This window comes from Bombyx mori, chromosome 13 (genome assembly GCF_030269925.1).
Source record: "Bombyx mori chromosome 13, ASM3026992v2".
In the NCBI taxonomy this organism is placed as follows: Eukaryota; Metazoa; Arthropoda; class Insecta; order Lepidoptera; family Bombycidae; genus Bombyx; species Bombyx mori.
This window is the reverse complement of record NC_085119.1, coordinates 8,187,406-8,204,523: the sequence shown is the minus strand read 5'-3', so window position 1 is coordinate 8,204,523 and position 17,118 is coordinate 8,187,406. Positions and strand designations below refer to the sequence as shown.

Genomic DNA, 17,118 nt, shown 5'->3' with positions numbered 1-17,118 from the left:
CCCGCCAAATTGTAAATTTTTAAGAATGAAAAAATAAATATGAGTATATTTATGGCCGTGATTATGCGTGCTGATATATATAATTACTCATTGAGAAATCAGCATCAAAATAAAAACTCCTTTAAGTGCCCTCTATATTACGTAAATAAATTGTTTATTTACAAAGTCACCATTTATTTTTCATTTGACTTTCACGAGTTCGTCGCAGCTGTATTTATTTTGTTAATTCTACAGATATAATTATTGATTTATAATTAATAAATTAATTACACTTTTCACGGCAGTTATTTGGTTTATATTTAATAATGCGTGAAATTATTGTAATTAGCATAGTAATAAAATAGTATATATACATAAGTTAACGGAGCTTCAATGTATTCACTATATAATAATAAGCCCTGTCCATAACTTGCCTAGTCTAAAAAACCCAAAATTTAAAAAACTTTGTAAAGCACCTTGGTAAGTTATTCATAATCTATTTCTACTATTCTGAAGTGTTATTTAATATTGAATATGTGTGGTATATTTGTGGACAGACATGTTTACGGCCCGCATTTTATTATTGTGATTACTTAAACAGTACAATATAAATGTCGCCATATGTGTACTTGTATATACCTAATCTTGGTAAAAATAGGGCGCTATGTCCACTCGCGCTAAGGATATAAAATTGTACTCATTATTGAAGTTTTAGCTTTCATGTTAATTCTTCGAGAGAGTCATTAGGTGCATAGCTTAACGGCCGTCTGGTGTAGTGATAAGTGACATGGTCACTACACAAGGGGGTCGCGGGTTCAAATCCCGCCAAGGGAAGATATTTGTATGATAAATATAAATGTCTTTCCAGGGTTATGGGTGTATATTAAATATATGTATGTGTATAATAAAAATATTATATTTATTTCCGTTATCTGGTACTTGTAACACAAGTTCTTTACGAACTTAGCACGGGACTAGTTAACGTGGCGTGATTGTGTAAATATATAAAAAAAAAAAAAAAATAGCTTAGGATCTTTCGTATCAAAATCCTAGTTTTTAGTCGGATAGCCATGAAGTAACATGTCCAGTATAATGGTATGCATTGCAATCACAAAGTATGCGCTAGATAGATCGTGAACTTACCATAAAGGCATTTTCTAACAAAAATTGCTGGGATATTCGCTTCCTTCAAATAATAGTTGGGTCATCAGACATGTTTATTTAATGGTTGTGGTCTACGATACCAGAGTATACTATGAGGTCCGTAGCTTTTACAATACTTGTTGATTGTATCTATATTAATTACATTTACGAACTCTATCTTATTATTCACAAGGTTTTTCTCCAGCTTAATGTAATCTAAGAGTAACTTGAATGCTCAAGTCTACTATATAATTGTGCCAAAGTGTTTTAAGTTTCATTACTACTTTTGTCCCAAATTAGGTTAGCATTGTATGTTTGGTTTTGGTTGCTCTGACATAGTCATTTATCGAAGAACAATTGCGATAATTGGTCCAATACACGTGACAGCAACGTGTAAATTCAAAATACAAAATTATTATTTTTTTCCTGCCTTTTCTGATAGCCTTGAGAGGCTATTTCAGCTTCACCTTAACGTATGTAGGTGAGCTCACGGGGCTCTAACCGGAGTGCTGCTAACACTGACTCTAGCAAGAGCGGTGGTTCGCAGAATCTGCCACCGGATAGGAAACGCGACCCACTGAGAAGATCCGCCGAGAAACTCAGTGGGCTCAAATGTTGATAGATATTGCAATAAATGTATAAACTATTGATGTAGGTGCGTTTTTTTTTTCTAGAAAAACTTGGAGCAAAATGAATAAAGTTCTTGTGATCTGTCTTATACTCGCTGCAGTGGTCGTCGTAACAGAAAGTAACCCGTGCTTAAAAAAGTAAGTGTTTCACCATAATTTTAAACCTAAACATTCTAGCAGTTTTTACTACAGATCAATGATGATTCGACATGCAAAAAACTGTACCATTATTGTATTCTATCGATATTATATAGTTTTTTTAATTAGTATATAATTTTAATTTTTAAGCATATTTAAATAAAACTAATACTAAATATTAGACCCGGTTATTCTCAATAACTACCTAAAAATACATATAATTTAACTTAGCCATTGAGGAAGCGTAAATGTAACGACGAACCTATTAATCTTTTTATATAACACTAGCGACCCGCCCTCGCTTCGCTTCGGAAACATTAAAACACACATGAAACCAAAAAAAAAAAAATAAAAAAAAAATAAAAAAAAGTAGCCTATGTTCATCAGGGACAATGTCGGCTTCTAATGGAAAAATAATTTTTCAAATCGGTCCAGTAGTTTCGGAGCCTATTCGAAACAAACAAACAAACAAATCTTTCCTCTTTATAATATTAGTATAGAGTATAGATCAGTATTCATTAAAAAGAATTTTAACATGTTTATAATTTGACTCGTTTATTTTACAGAATAAAATCCTATGACTCAGGATGCGATTGTGATCAGGTAAGTGTTTTCGAAAATAATATTTTTAATTAATCTCTTGAATCAATAACTAATTATATCGACGGTCATGGCAAAGGGGTATCAGCAACGTTTTTTAAATAAAAAGGTCAAAACTTTCTGAACTGAGTATCACTGTTTCCATTTCCTGAGCGCTCAGAGTTTGCAACCTATAGAAATACATGGTTATTGGTGTAGTTTTGAAGTACACGGCTGGGTGACCTATTATGATCTATAGGCATATAAAAAGTGGTCGCTTACGGTCATCATGAGTGCAATAAATGCCTTGGTAATAAATTTTATAGCGCGCTAATAATTAAAATGGGTACAGTCAAAAAAGAAATAAAATTTATGATCGAAATATTACATTGTCATAAAAATATAGGTACATCTAATTGGGTTGGACCTTATCTTAACATTGGATTGGATCGATAATCGAGTTAATAGAATCATTTAAATATCCAAAAAAATAATATTAAGAGTAATTTACTAAAATGTTGAATTTTGTGCCAAATGATTAGGTGGAAAATGAAATCATTAATGTTTTACGTATATAATTGTTAGGTAATTGGTAAAGTGGGTTAGGTACCCAGATTCAAGACGAAGAAGGTAAGGCAGAGTAAAGGAATTTTATCGCAGAACAATATTGCTCAGTCTGCTCATCTATTTTGAACATCATAAAAACTTAGAAATTATCCTTTTTTATTTTATTTTTCGTATATCATTTTTTTTTTTTCAAATTCTCCATGTGTTGGTTCAATTCACATTATGGAGAGCTTTCTCATTCAATGAAAAGAAGCTGCAGTACTACTTTGATACGAAACTAAGTGCTTCTGTAATGATAAGACACACATGGATTGAGGGGCATGCTTCCGAAAATAATGGAACTGGCTTTTCAAATGGTTTTCTTTATTACAGAATAGCTCACACCATGATGACTCTAATGATGGCGGCTCGGGTTGTGGTTCTGTAAGTGACACAAATATCCACGATACCTTTACTTCCCTTTTTGCAATTTGATAAAGTGTTTATAATTTCCTCGATTATTCGCTTCAGTCTGATCAGCGTAACTTAATTATTAAGTTGAAAAACTTGACTCGACAATTGAGTAAGTAATAAAAACTGGCCTACACGAATCTAGCGGTAGAACACTCCAATTTGTTTGAAAAATGTTGGCGTTGTGTTGAATTTTTTGAAGCGAGCTTCGATTGCGGCTCTAATGAGCAATAATGATGGACTGTTCCAATAACTTTATACAGCTATTAAATATTTCGTTTCGTTTCTAGAAAAGAGTATTTGAATGGATATGAATGAAAATTCCATGTCCATTATTAGTCCTCAAATTGAGTCGTGAGTCACAGACTTATTCAAAGTTCCATATTTGTTCATCTCAAAAAAAAAAAACGGTAAAGTTTTGGAAATGTAAAATAAAATTTAACTGGCTCTATGTGCGACGGTAACCACTCACCATCAGGTGGGCCGTACGCTCGTCTGCCTACTAGGGTAATAAAAAAAAAATACAGACACCGAAATAAAGCTTATTGTTGTAAACAATAATTTGTAAAATTCTTGTTTTCAGGAAAAGAAAGAGAAAAAACATAAAAGCAAGCCGTGTAACTAAAGAAAATTAAGCAACACTACTGTTTGTTATTTTAAATTTAATATAAATTTACTATAAATTATTCAACAAATAACTAGATTTGGCTAAGCATGTGCATGTAACAATCAATTTCACAATTATGTGAAAGGAAAGTTTCGATTCCTTATAAAGTGGACTTTTGGTGAAGGTTTTAGTAACTATCAATTCACTAGCTAGACTGCTACACCACCCTTTTAATGTACACATGTAAGGTATGTGTAATTTTTATGCACTATGAAAAGTCCTAAATTACCGTTGGATGTATTTATTTAAAAATATTTTCGTGGCAAATTTAATCACAAAATTTCAACTCCGCTCGCAAAAATAATGTATCTGTATTTATGCCATACTTTATGGTCCACATCAAGCATATTTTTTTGAAATTAAAACGATAATCTGTATTTTCACATGCTTTTTATAAAATATAATAAATTACTGTCATAAATATTTTATACCTAATTAAATCGAAGGCTATATAGTATGATTTCTTTCCACTTCAATTTAAGTAGGTATTACTCGTTGGAATTGCAATAAATTGTATTGTTATCCTTAAATGAGTTTGTGTGTATTTTATATGCTTGAAATAAAGAATTAAATTAAAATTGAATAGCGTTTTATTTGAAGTATACTTGAACGAATTGAAACCTTGATAAAATATAAATTTATTTACACATATAAAAATGTTTGAAAAAAAATTTTTTTAATCTACTGTATTCAAATATTATATGCACTTTTGTTCTTTATTCGTTGAATCTAAAAAATTGTTGTTGAATCAACTTGTTCCTCTGCGCAGACTCCAAAAATACATTTGCAGTGAATTTATATTCTAATAAATGATTACATACTTCTTTCTATGCACGATGAACATACAGACTGGTGGTAGGATCTCTTGTGGGTCCGCACGGGTAGGTACCACCACCCCGCCTATTTCTGCCGTGAAGCACTAATGCGTTTCGGTTTGGAGGGTGGGGCGGCCCAACTAAGCGAAAAAAATAAAAAAAGATCTCCAAGTTAATCATATGACGTTTCTATATTCGTGATTCTGTTTTCAATATTATTAAAAAGACGGCTCTATAAAACGAAAATAATCAATAACAAATAGATGGTGCCGTCCAGTGTGTGTTTAAAAATACGTCCCACTTCCGACAAAAGGACACGTTATGTTTTCTATTACCCGAACAACTGGCCTCATATTAAAACATTGTATCTTACGTAAATAATGGGTATCTGACCAAACAAATCTGGATGCAGTCACTGAAGCGAGTTTGTATTGCGGGTCCGCTAACGAGGCCCACGATGAGCTGAACTATATAGTATAAACAGCTTTTATGGTTCATGAGTACCGACGGCTTGCCTTGTAATTTCGTTGAAAAAATGAAATAAAAAGATTTTTTAGTAGTTAGTTAACTGTTCGTTGAACTACAGCCGTAGTAACGTTGCATCGTATTTGCGGCTTATGTCTCTATGTAAGATCTCGGGTTTTTTATTTATTTATTGTTTTGTAGAGATATACGACAAAGGGAAGATGTTCCACCGAGCGGGTGATATTTGCTCGGTAGACCGACGGTCTGAATGTTGTTGTTCGGAACTTGTATATATGCGAGCTTATCTTGAAAATGTCGTAAGTGAGATTCAGGCATCTGTCAAATATCTTGCGTTGTATGATGGCTACCCGCCACAGCTTAGATAGGTAGACGAGCTCACAGCCCACCTGGTGTGAAGTGGTTACTGGAGCCCATAGACATCTACAACGTAAATGCGCCACCCACCTTGATATATAAGTTCTAAGGTCTCAGTATAGTTACAACGGCTACCCCACCCTTCATACCGAAACGCATTACTGCTTCGCGGCAGCAGTGACGGTACCTACCCGTGTGGACTCTCAAGAGGTCCCACCACCAGTAAAACTTACACTACATTTGTCGGATCCAATCTGGCATTTAATTTTATAACTTAAGTACATTCCGTTAACTTATGACCATAGATTAGGAAAACGGATTTTAGTGGTTACTGCAACCCATAGACATGAATATCGCCATCCACTTTTTTCCCTACCTAATCGTTGGTAGCCCAAGGGGCTAGGTGAGCTTACGGGCTCAACCTGAGAGAATTGCTTACACTAGCCCTAGTAAGAGCAGTACTGGATCGGAATTGCGATCTACTGAGAAGATCCGGGGAGAAATTCAGTGGCTTGTGTCAATGGGCTAGTTCACTCGTCGAACTTTTCATCATTTCGAGGAGTTCGACGAGGACGGTGACCGGTGCTTGAAGGGCGTAAAAGCACCGAGAGTGAATCCGGGGGTCCGATATGACATGTTTTTGGCGACGGCGGCTTTACTTTGCCCCGTCGCTTGGGTCGGATAAGTAGTTAACAGTAGCCACGCTAAAAGTGCTGTCGTGTGGCGCCGCTTTTTCAAAGTAGCGTTCTGACGCTTCTTTAAGATACCTACGTATCGGTTTTAGGTTAAGGTTATCGTAAACATGAACATTCCTCACATACCACGGGGCTCCGATGTCTATCTTGCAGAAACAGGATTGGATGATCTGGAGAGAGATAATGTGTGTACGGGCCGCGTGAGCGAGCACTACACTTGCATAGGTTATGACAGAACGTATGTATGCAAGTTTTGTAGAGTGTCACCTTGTTACGAAGCCACCTTCAGACTTGAGATCTGTGTTTCAATTGTATCGTAATTACGATAATTTTAATTTTCACTTGTTTTTTTTATTACACTGAATCGAAGTCGTTCGTGAATATGAGTTAAGCTCGTAGAACGATTAGTGTCTGTCTGAGGGATTTGAACATGGCTTATTCGTATTACTCGATGCGAGTACATCGAGCGTCATTTCTTTTAGGCTACAATGACTTCGTTTAGACCGTGATGACGATCATTTTACGTTATTATTTTCGACGTTTCGAATACTTTACGTTTTCGTGGTAATAATGGATGACTTTTTTTTTTTTTATTGCCTAGATATGTACGTACGTACGTACGAGTACGTAAACAGCTATATATATCTCGGAAAATTAACTTCATTTAAAGACAACAACGAAGAAGAAGAAGTCGAACGCCGAATCAATATAACTTGGAGAAAATTCTGGAGCTTAAAGGAAATTCTAAAAGGGTCCTTCCCTCTTCATCTGAAAAAGACTGTGATGGATACCTGTATTCTTCCGACTCTCTTATATAGGTGCCAAACATGGACTTATAACACAAAAATAAAAACAAAATTAGCGACCTGTCAGAAAGCGATGGAAAGAAGTATATTGAATATAAGAAAAATACAAAGGATAAGAAGCGAATACATTAGAGAAAAAACAAAGCTGATAGATGCTCTCAGGTACGCTCTGACACAAAAGTGGCGCTGGGCAGGACATCTTGCGAGATATACGGATAAAAGATGGACATTAGAAATTACAACATGGGAAGGACCAGCGGGCAAAAGAAGAAGAGGACGACCAAGAAGCAGATGGATCGACGAAATAACAGCAGCAACTGGAAAAGAATGGAGAAACAAAGCCAAGGATAGGGAAGAGTGGAGCAAGCTGGAGGAGGCCTATACCCGAATGGGGTTCCAAGCACAAGTTTATATTTAATTTTGTAATTTTTATTTGATAAGGTGTTTTTTCTTATTTTTCTTTTTTTCTATTTGTGTTTTGGAAATAAAATGGGCTTATTATTATTATTATTATTATTAATGGATGATTAGAAATAATATTGTTATGCGCTGTGGTTCGGGATAAATAAATGTTCCACCAAAGTGCAACTTAAAACAGTATTAGCACTTATAACATTTAAAACACTTTACAAGTGTATGTAAATGTAAATTCTCAATTCACTTCCTCTGCTTAGCTTCAGGTGATCCGGTCGCTGTTTCGCTTCGAGTAGTTACGATTACGAACTGGCTGCTTGCCATCTCCAAAACGCTTTTATAGTCGATACGACAACCCTAGAATTGTCGAGAACATTCCTCACAAGTCGAGTATTATCGACTTTCCGTTATCTGACAATTGATGGCGTTGTACTTCTCGAGCGTTCTAGATATTACTAGATCCTTTGATATTGGTTTCAGCTATTGGGCGATAGATGGCGTTACTTTTACCGGCGTAACAATATAATAAAATGTCAGTAAACAAGGCGAGATTAAAGAGTAAAATAAGTTTTAATTATGTCTGCGATTCGCAAAAACCGAAACAAAATATGTCAGCGTTAATTTAGAAACTATAAAACTTTTCAGATTTAATTTCAATCAAAACACAAAACGAGTATTATTATATGTATATTTATATACTGTTTTCCTCATCGATTATTGTGCATCAAGCATAACTAACTTGACGTAGTTGACGTTTGATTATTTCCTGGAATGGAACATGATTTAATACTTCTGAAAAACTTTAAATGTTTTGAAGTTATTTTTGTGTTGAGACTACGAATAAATCAGTAAAAGGAAACATTGAGAGGAGTTAAGTGGACGTGGGAGTTTGTAAATTTTAACCATGAAGTGCTATGTTTTTATTGTGTGCTGTGTTGTTTTATTATTGAATTCAACTGGAGCAAGTGCATTCAAGAGCAAGAGTGCACAAGCAACGGGTCAAGATGTATCGGATAGATTGATATTCCGAGACGACGATAACGAGCAAAATTATTACAATGTCTTTTCTGATTCAGTGCAACGTGGCGGAGTGGAATTAGCTACCCAGATAACTCTAGCATCGACAGGAAAAACAACAACAGAAAAGGAAGGAAGAGATAATTTTAAGGGGGGATGTGCTACAGGCTTTAAAAGAACAGCTGACGGGAGATGTAGACCTATATTCTAAAACCAAAATTAGTTAGAAGCAAGTTTTGTTGTTTGTTACGGTGCTTTTTAAAATAATGTTTTAATTCAAGTAAATTTTATAGTTTACACAAAGGTATTAGAATAGTTGTAGCATCCATTATATTGAATACAAAAAGTAAAAATTTGCAGTACTAAATTGTGGTTAGTAATTTGGATATATAATATTACAATTTATCATCAAACATAGAGCACATGTTTTATTAATAATAACTATTTGAAATTTCATATTTCAATTTAAAATTTTAGCTTTTAATAAATTTACATCAACACCTACCTTGCTTGCTTAGAAAATGAAATAAAAATATTATAATTTAATTATTCTTTTTAATTTAAAATATATTGGCTCTGTCAAAAGTCGTCGTGGCCTAAATGATAAGACGTCCGGTGCATTCGTATCTTGCGATGCACCAGTTTTCGAATCCCGCAGGCAAGTACCAATTTTTCTCATGAAATACGTACGTCACCAATGTTCACGATTGACTTCCACAGTGAAAAAATAACATCATAAAATTAGAACCAAACCCGCAAAATTATAATTTGCGTAGTTACTGGTGGTAGGACGTCTTGTGAGTCCGCATGGGTAGGTACCACCACCCTACCTATTTCTGCCGTGAAGCAGTAATGCATTGGGTGGGGCAGCCGTTGTACTGTAAAAACTGGGACCCTAGAACTCATATCTCAAGGTAGGTGGTGGAATTTACATTGTAGATGTCAATGGGCCCGGGTAATCAGGTGGGCCGTGAGCTCGTCCGTCCTAAGAAAGAAAAAAAACGTGTATTTTGTAACATAAAAAAATAATTGTCTGCACAAAAATAATGGGGTGTCGGTTAATACCGTGGTGGTCATTTCATTGAAGTTTGTTTAAGAATACAACATATATGTACATATTTACATACTTTACTCACGACGTTCAAGAACAACTTTTACGATGAAGGAATAACATCGTATAATACAAAGCAATTATGGTGCCCCGTTATCATTTAATACTGGGTAGGCTGTGAGTCTACCGAGCAATAGCCGCCACAATCATTCTATTGCAGTCGGTTCAAACCGCTATAGCCACTCGCAGCCCATAATCGAATCTTTAACTCTGAGGGTTACTTGTGTTATTCCTGACAGTTTCTTCATCAATACATATAATAAAATCGTAACTGGTCGCTGTCTATACACGGAAGACATCTCAGGAAAACTGTTATAGTTTATACCCGGGGGGGGGGGGGGCTTTATGAACGCAATAGAACAAAAAAAATGATTTTTAGAATTTTTGTCTGTTTGTCTGTGCGTTTGTGCACGCTAATCTCAGAAACAGCTCTGTCGATTTAAATGTGGTTTTCACTAATTTATTGTGGCAAGCTTTATTTAGCATTTAGTGTTTGTTTCATGTCAATCGGTTTATAAATAAAAAAAATTAATTATGTGGTGTCGTGGGACACCAGGTAGGAACGAAGTTCCTTCGGCTAATGTAGAATCGACACAAATTGCAAAAAAAATCGTGCTCAATTTTATGTAGGTTTTCTTGATTTTTCTCTTAAATTTTGCTGATTAGTTTTTATTTAAGTACAAGAAAGTATTTAGGAAATTCAGTATTTTAGGAAATAAAAAGAAAGAGGGAGAAAGAGGGAGAAAGAGAAAGGTATTATACACTACTCGCTTGTGTATGCGACTGTCACGCCTGCGCACGTCTCATTTAACGGTTTTATTCCACGCACTTTTTTCCACGGATTTTTTCTTACGGTTTTACTATCACATTTTTTTCAGTTCGGTCGCGCAGCAAAACTCCTATCCCCTCCAAGCCTGCCGTAAGGAACTTCGTTCCAAAAAGTTATTTTTATTAAGTCCAATTTAAAGAATCACGTCGCTGGGCGTTTGTAGATTGTTTACGTCTGTACAGCCGCGCGGGTATACAAAGCGCGCCGATGCCGCGCCGCTGCCTCCTTGCCGAGCCGAGGGCCCGACGAGTAAAGTAACTCATAGGCACTTTTTTTTTCTATAGTTAAAAGATTAGGTTGAAACGTCTTATAATAGTTATATCATCAATACATAATCATCATCAATATCATCAATCAATCATCAATCAATATCATCATCATCATCAATACATCAATAGCGACGAAGGGCTCGATGAGTAAATTAACCCATAGGCACGTTTGTTTTCTATAGTTAAAAGATTAGGTTGACACGACTTATTAGTTATTAATAATTAATAAACTGTAATAAAGTTAAACTGTGTAATAATCTGTAAGTATTTGTAATTTAGTTTTATGATAAGTACGTGTTTATCAAACAACGTTGTGTTAGTAGGTACTACTTATTGTAAGAATGCCTCGAAAAAGATCCAACCTCTCCCAGTGCAGCAGGAATGCTAAAAGGATGAAATTAGTTCGATCACAGGAATCTGATGCAGGTCATGAGGCAATACTCACTATATCTCAGGAACGTCAGGCAAGGTTTCGTGTTAGAGAAACTTCGGCTCAGCGAGAATCTTGATTGAGTTCACATTGTTCTCAAAAGAAGACCACTCGAATTAGGGTGAACAGGGAACAGCGTGACGCAAGTTTGTCCAATCGTGAATCTTATACGATATCGCGTGAGTCTGAGACTTTCACTGATAGGGAATCCCGCCTGAGCTCCTCAGAGGGTTTGGACAGCAAATGCCCGGTTTTAGGAGACACTTGAAGAACGAGAAACACGTCTCACTCCCGACTGCGAGGCGCATGCACTATCGCTTGAGTCTGAGACCTTTATTATTAGGGAAATCCGTCTGAGCTTTCAGAGGGCTCGGACAGCAATTACCTGGTCTCAGGAGACACTTGAAGAACGAGAAGCACGTCTCTCAGCCGATTGCGAGGCTCATGCACTAGCGCTTAAGTCTGAGACCTTTACTGCTAGGGAAATCCGTCTGAGCTCTCAGAGGGTTCGGACAGCAAAAGCTTGCCCGGTCTCGGGAGACACTAGAAGAACGGGAAGCACAACTCACTACCGATCGCGTTTCCAATGAGCCTATGCTTCGTGATGATAATAAATAAAGTCCAAGGTCAGACGCTAAAAGTTGTGGGTGTAGATATAAGTGTTTACTGCTTTTCACACAGACAACTCGGTCACACGGTTATGTAGCTCTGTCACATGTTAGCAATCCTAGCAACCGGTATGCTTTTATCCCTTTTATTACTTTAAATTAGATTTTTCTAAATACCCAAATGACGGTGCTTATAAACCAAAAGATATGTCTTAAAACTGCTGCCCAAAGTCGCTATTCCACGCGGACGGCGTCGCGGGCACAGCTAGTTCGTAATATAGTTACAACGGCTGCCCCTCCCTTGAAACCGAAATGCATTACTGCTTCACGGCAGAAATAGGCAGGGCGGTAGTACCTACCCGTGCGGACTCACAAGAGGTGTGAGTCATTATTTAAAAAAATATTTGATTGTAGAACATTACCAGCTAACCATCAGCTACAGGCTACCGACGCTCATAAACACAAGTTACTGAGCAATCAGCATCAAAATAAAACTCTTTTAATCTACAAGTGCCCTTTCACGTAAATAACTTGTTTATTTTCCTAACTCGTCACAGCTGTATTTATTTTATTATATAATTCTACCGATATAAATATTTAATAATAATTAATAAATTAATGTTCATTTTTCACGGCAGTTATCAGGTTTATTTTTGATCATGCGTGAAATTATTTTAATTAGCATAGCTATAAAATAGTATATATATGTTAACGGAGCTTCAGTGTATTCAATATATAACAATAAGTCTTGAAAACCCAAGACTTAAAAAACTTTGTCAAGCAGCTTGGTAAGTTATTCCTAATGTATTTCTTCCATTCTTCAGTGCTATTTAATATTGAATAAGTGTGGTATATTTGTGGGCAAACATGTTTACGGCCCGCATGCTATTATTGTGATTACCTAAACAGTACAATATAAGCATCGCCATCGGTATACTTGTATACACCTAATCGAGAATATAAAGTTGTACTGTTTATTGGAGTTTTTAGTTTCCGTATTAATTCTTTAAGCGAGTCAGTAAGTACATGACGTAGAATCCTTAGTGTCTTAATCGTCGAATCTTTGTATGTACTCTTCATTTCTAAGTACCTACCAGTCTTATGAGCTTCGTGACAGTGTTGAGAGTAGGACCTTATAGACAGATATTTTTATTCGGATAACGAATAAGTGACGTGTCCAGTTTAATTGTATGCATCACAATCATAAAGTATGCGATACATAGATTGTGAACTTACCACAAATCTATTATATTTTTCCTTAAACAAAATGTAGGGATAATCGCTACCTTCAGACAATAGTTGGGTAATCAGACATGTTTATTTGATGGATGTAGTCTTTGATACCAGAGTATACAAGAGAAATAAAAAAAAAATAAAAAATCTAAGAGTAGTTTGAGTGATCCAGTGTACTATAAAATTGAGCCCGAATGTTTTATTTTTTATTAGTATGTACTTCTTTAGTCCTTTAACACCTCCACCTAAGTGTCAATGTCAGTATTTATTACTGTTTAGTCGTAAGAGACATAATTATCTCAAAACAATCTAGCCTTTGCTGAAAATGTAGATTTTCGCTTTTTCTGGTTTTTTTCTTTAGGTACAGTGTTGACATTTTACGTCTCCGTTTGAGACCAATTCATATTATCTTGACTACTATTTACTATTATATAATATTTATCTATTCGATTCTTAGATATGCCGGCTCTAGTTTGTCAACTTGTTTTTTAACTATCAGTGTCCCAAATTAGGTTAGCATTGTATGTAATTATTTGGTTTCTATACATTTGTAGATTGCATTTACCGAATGCACGATAATTGATCTAACACACGAGACAGGAACGTGTACATTAAAATACCAAATGTTTAAAGATATTGCAATAAAGTTATAAACTATTGATGTAGGTGCATTTTTTTTCTAGAAAAACTTGGAGCAAAATGAATAAAGTTCTTGTGATCTGCTTTATACTCACTGCAGTGGTCGTCGTAATAGAAAGCAGCCCATTCTTAAAACAGTGAGTATTTTACCCTAATTTTCAACCTACACATTCTAGCAGCTTTTACTACAGATTAGCGGCGATTTCACATGCATGAAACTGGACTATTAACGCATCCTACCACTAATACTGTAATCCACCCTATAACATGGTAGTTTAGTTCAGTGTCATAGGAAACGCGTTGTAGAAACATTCTCGCATAACGCGCTTGTATGACGCTTGTATGACCCCATATAACGCGTTATGTATAAATATGATATATATTACAGATATAAAACAATATAACTAACCAATGTTTTTACAATTAAAAAACTAGGAACACAAATTTAATAAATTAATGTAATTTTGAGAAACAACATAATTGACACAATGTGCAAAGGCACGCGAAATTGATTATGAAGTGTACAAATTGTTGTACATTTCACAGTACAGAAATATAACACGTGGAATCCCCGTGTTATACGAGGAACTGAAATTGCATAATATGAAATGTCGTTGTAGCAGTACCGTGTTATAAGGGGGATTACTGTATATAACTTTTGTAATTGGTATATCTTGGTAGATAAATAAAATTAATACTAAATAGTATGTACTAGACATGGTTTTTCTCGATATCTAAGTAAAAATACATCTGATTTGGCTTAGCCATTGTGGAAGCGCAGATGTAATGACGAACATGTTCTTCTGTTTATATAATATTAGTTTTCATTAAAAATTAATTTTAACATTTTTATAATGTGACTCTTTTATTTTACAGAATAAAATCCCAAGGCGATTCTGATCTGGTAAGCGTTTTTGAAAATCATTTTTTGTTTGTAATATCTTGAATCAATAACTAATTATACTGGCGGTCATGGCACAGGTGTTTTTGCAATGTCTCTTGAGTCATAATTTCTGGACTAAGTATCACTGTTTCCATTTCTTGAACGCTCAGAGTTTATAACTTAAAGAAACACATTGTTATTGGTGTTGTAATGGATTGGTAATGACTGGTGAAGTGTTACGTGTACGGCTGGGTGACTAATTATGGTCTACATATAGGCATATAAGTGGTCGCTTATGGACATCACTGCAACTAGACAACTTCTTACAATTAAATTCCAATAAATGTTTTAGCAATAATTTTATAGCGCGCTGATAAATAAAATGGGTACAGCCAAAAAAGTAATTTGCGATCGAAATATTATTTAATTATTATTACATTGGCATATTAATATAATTGGATTGGTTTCAAGATTTATCGAAAAACGAGTTAATTGAATCGTATTGAATGACCAAAAAATATTATAAATGTAATTCACTAAGAGGTTCAATTTTCTGCCATATGATTATGTAGAAAAATAAATCAATAATATAGTCCTAGTTGTATTATTTAATTATTAATGTTCTACGTGTACTGTTCTTATGTAATTAGTGAACTTGGTTGGGTACTAGATAAGAATGTTTGTGAACCCAGATTCAAGACAAAGGCAGGGCAGAGTAAAGGAATTTTATCGCAGAACAATATTGCTCAGTTTGCTCATCTTTTTTGAAAATCATAACAAGAGTTTTAGAAACTTACAAATTATACTTTACAGATTATACAGATTATATTAACTTACAGATTATACATGCTTTTTTAGATTTTTTTTTCATTAATCTATTGTTTTTGTTCAAATTCTTTCTCGTTTCCGGAAATTGAAAATTAAGGAATTGGCTTTTCAAATAGTTTTCTTTATTACAGAAACACACACAACATGATGACTCTAATGATGGCGGCTTAGATGGTGGTTCTGTAAGTGATACAAATATCTATGATACCTTTACTTCTCTTTTTGCAATTTGATAGTAATTTGATAAATTGAAAGTGATTGTAGTATCTACCTATAGGCACATAAAAAGTGGTCCTTTATGGACATCACTGCGACTGAACAACTTCTTCCAATGTAACTTTTTACAATAAAATTCAATTTATTGGTTTTAGCAATAATTTTATAGCGCGCTGATAAATAAAATGGGTACAGCCAAAAAAGTAATTTGCGATCGAAATATTATTTAATTATTATTACATTGGCATATTAATATAATTAGATTGGTTTCAAGATTTATAGAAAAACGAGTTAATTGAATCGTATTGAATGACCAAAAAATATTATAAATGTAATTCACTAAAAGGTTCAATTTTGTGCCAAATGATTATGTAGAAAAATAAATCAATATTATAGGCCTAGTTGTATTATTTAAATATTAATGTTCTACGTGTACTGTTCTTATGTAATTAGTGAACTTGGTTAGGTACTAGATAAGAATGTTTGTGAACCCAGATTCAAGACAAATGCAGGGCAGAGTAAAGGAATTTTATCGCAGAACAATATTGCTCAGTTTGCTCATCTTTTTTGAAAATCATAACAATAGTTTTAGAAACTTACAGATTATACAGATTATATTAACTTACAGATTATACATGCTTTTTTAGTATTTTTTTCATGAATCTATTGTTTTTGTTCAAATTCTTTCTCGTTTCCGGAAATTGAAAATAATTATGGAATTGGCTTTTCAAATAGTTTTCTTTATTACAGAAAAGCTCACAACATGATGACTCTAATGATGGCGGCTCAGATGGTGGTTCTGTAAGTGATACAAATATCTATGATACCTTTACTTCTCTTTTTGCAATTTGATAGTAATTTGATAAATCGAAAGTGATTGTAGTATCTACATACAGGCACATAAAAAGTGGTCCCTTATGGACATCACTGCAACAGAACAATATTGCTCAGTTTGCTCATCTTTTTTGAAAATCATAACAATAGTTTTAGAAACTTACAGATTATGCAGATTATATTAACTTACAGATTGTACATGCTTTTTTAGTAATTTTTTCATTAATTCATTGTTTTTGTTCAAATTCTTTCTCGTTTCCGGAAATTGAAAATTATGGAATTGGCTTTTCAAATAATTTTCTTTATTACAGAAAAGCTCACAACATGATGACTCTAATCATGGCGGCTCAGATGGCGGCTCAGATGGTGGTTCTGTAAGTGATACAAATATCTATGATACCTTTACTTCTCTTTTTGCAATTTGATAGTAATTTGATAAATTGAAAGTGATTGTAGTATCTACATACAGGCACATAAAAAGTGGTCCCTTATGGACATC

At 34.5% G+C, this 17,118-nt stretch overlaps 2 long non-coding RNA genes across 2 annotated transcripts; both read left to right on the top strand.

The window, feature by feature from the left end:
• The first annotated feature begins 299 nt into the window (after positions 1 to 299).
• LOC134199972 (uncharacterized) lies at positions 300 to 4,735 on the top strand. Its single transcript, XR_009974678.1, has 5 exons — positions 300 to 459; positions 1,797 to 1,889; positions 2,456 to 2,492; positions 3,408 to 3,458; positions 4,069 to 4,735. It is a non-coding gene; the product is annotated as an uncharacterized LOC134199972 (long non-coding RNA).
• A 7,985-nt stretch (positions 4,736 to 12,720) lies between these two features.
• Positions 12,721 to 16,591, top strand: LOC110385509 (uncharacterized). Its single transcript, XR_005245394.2, has 5 exons — positions 12,721 to 12,774; positions 13,903 to 13,995; positions 14,735 to 14,762; positions 15,701 to 15,751; positions 16,536 to 16,591. It is a non-coding gene; the product is annotated as an uncharacterized LOC110385509 (long non-coding RNA).
• The last annotated feature ends 527 nt before the right edge of the window (positions 16,592 to 17,118 follow it).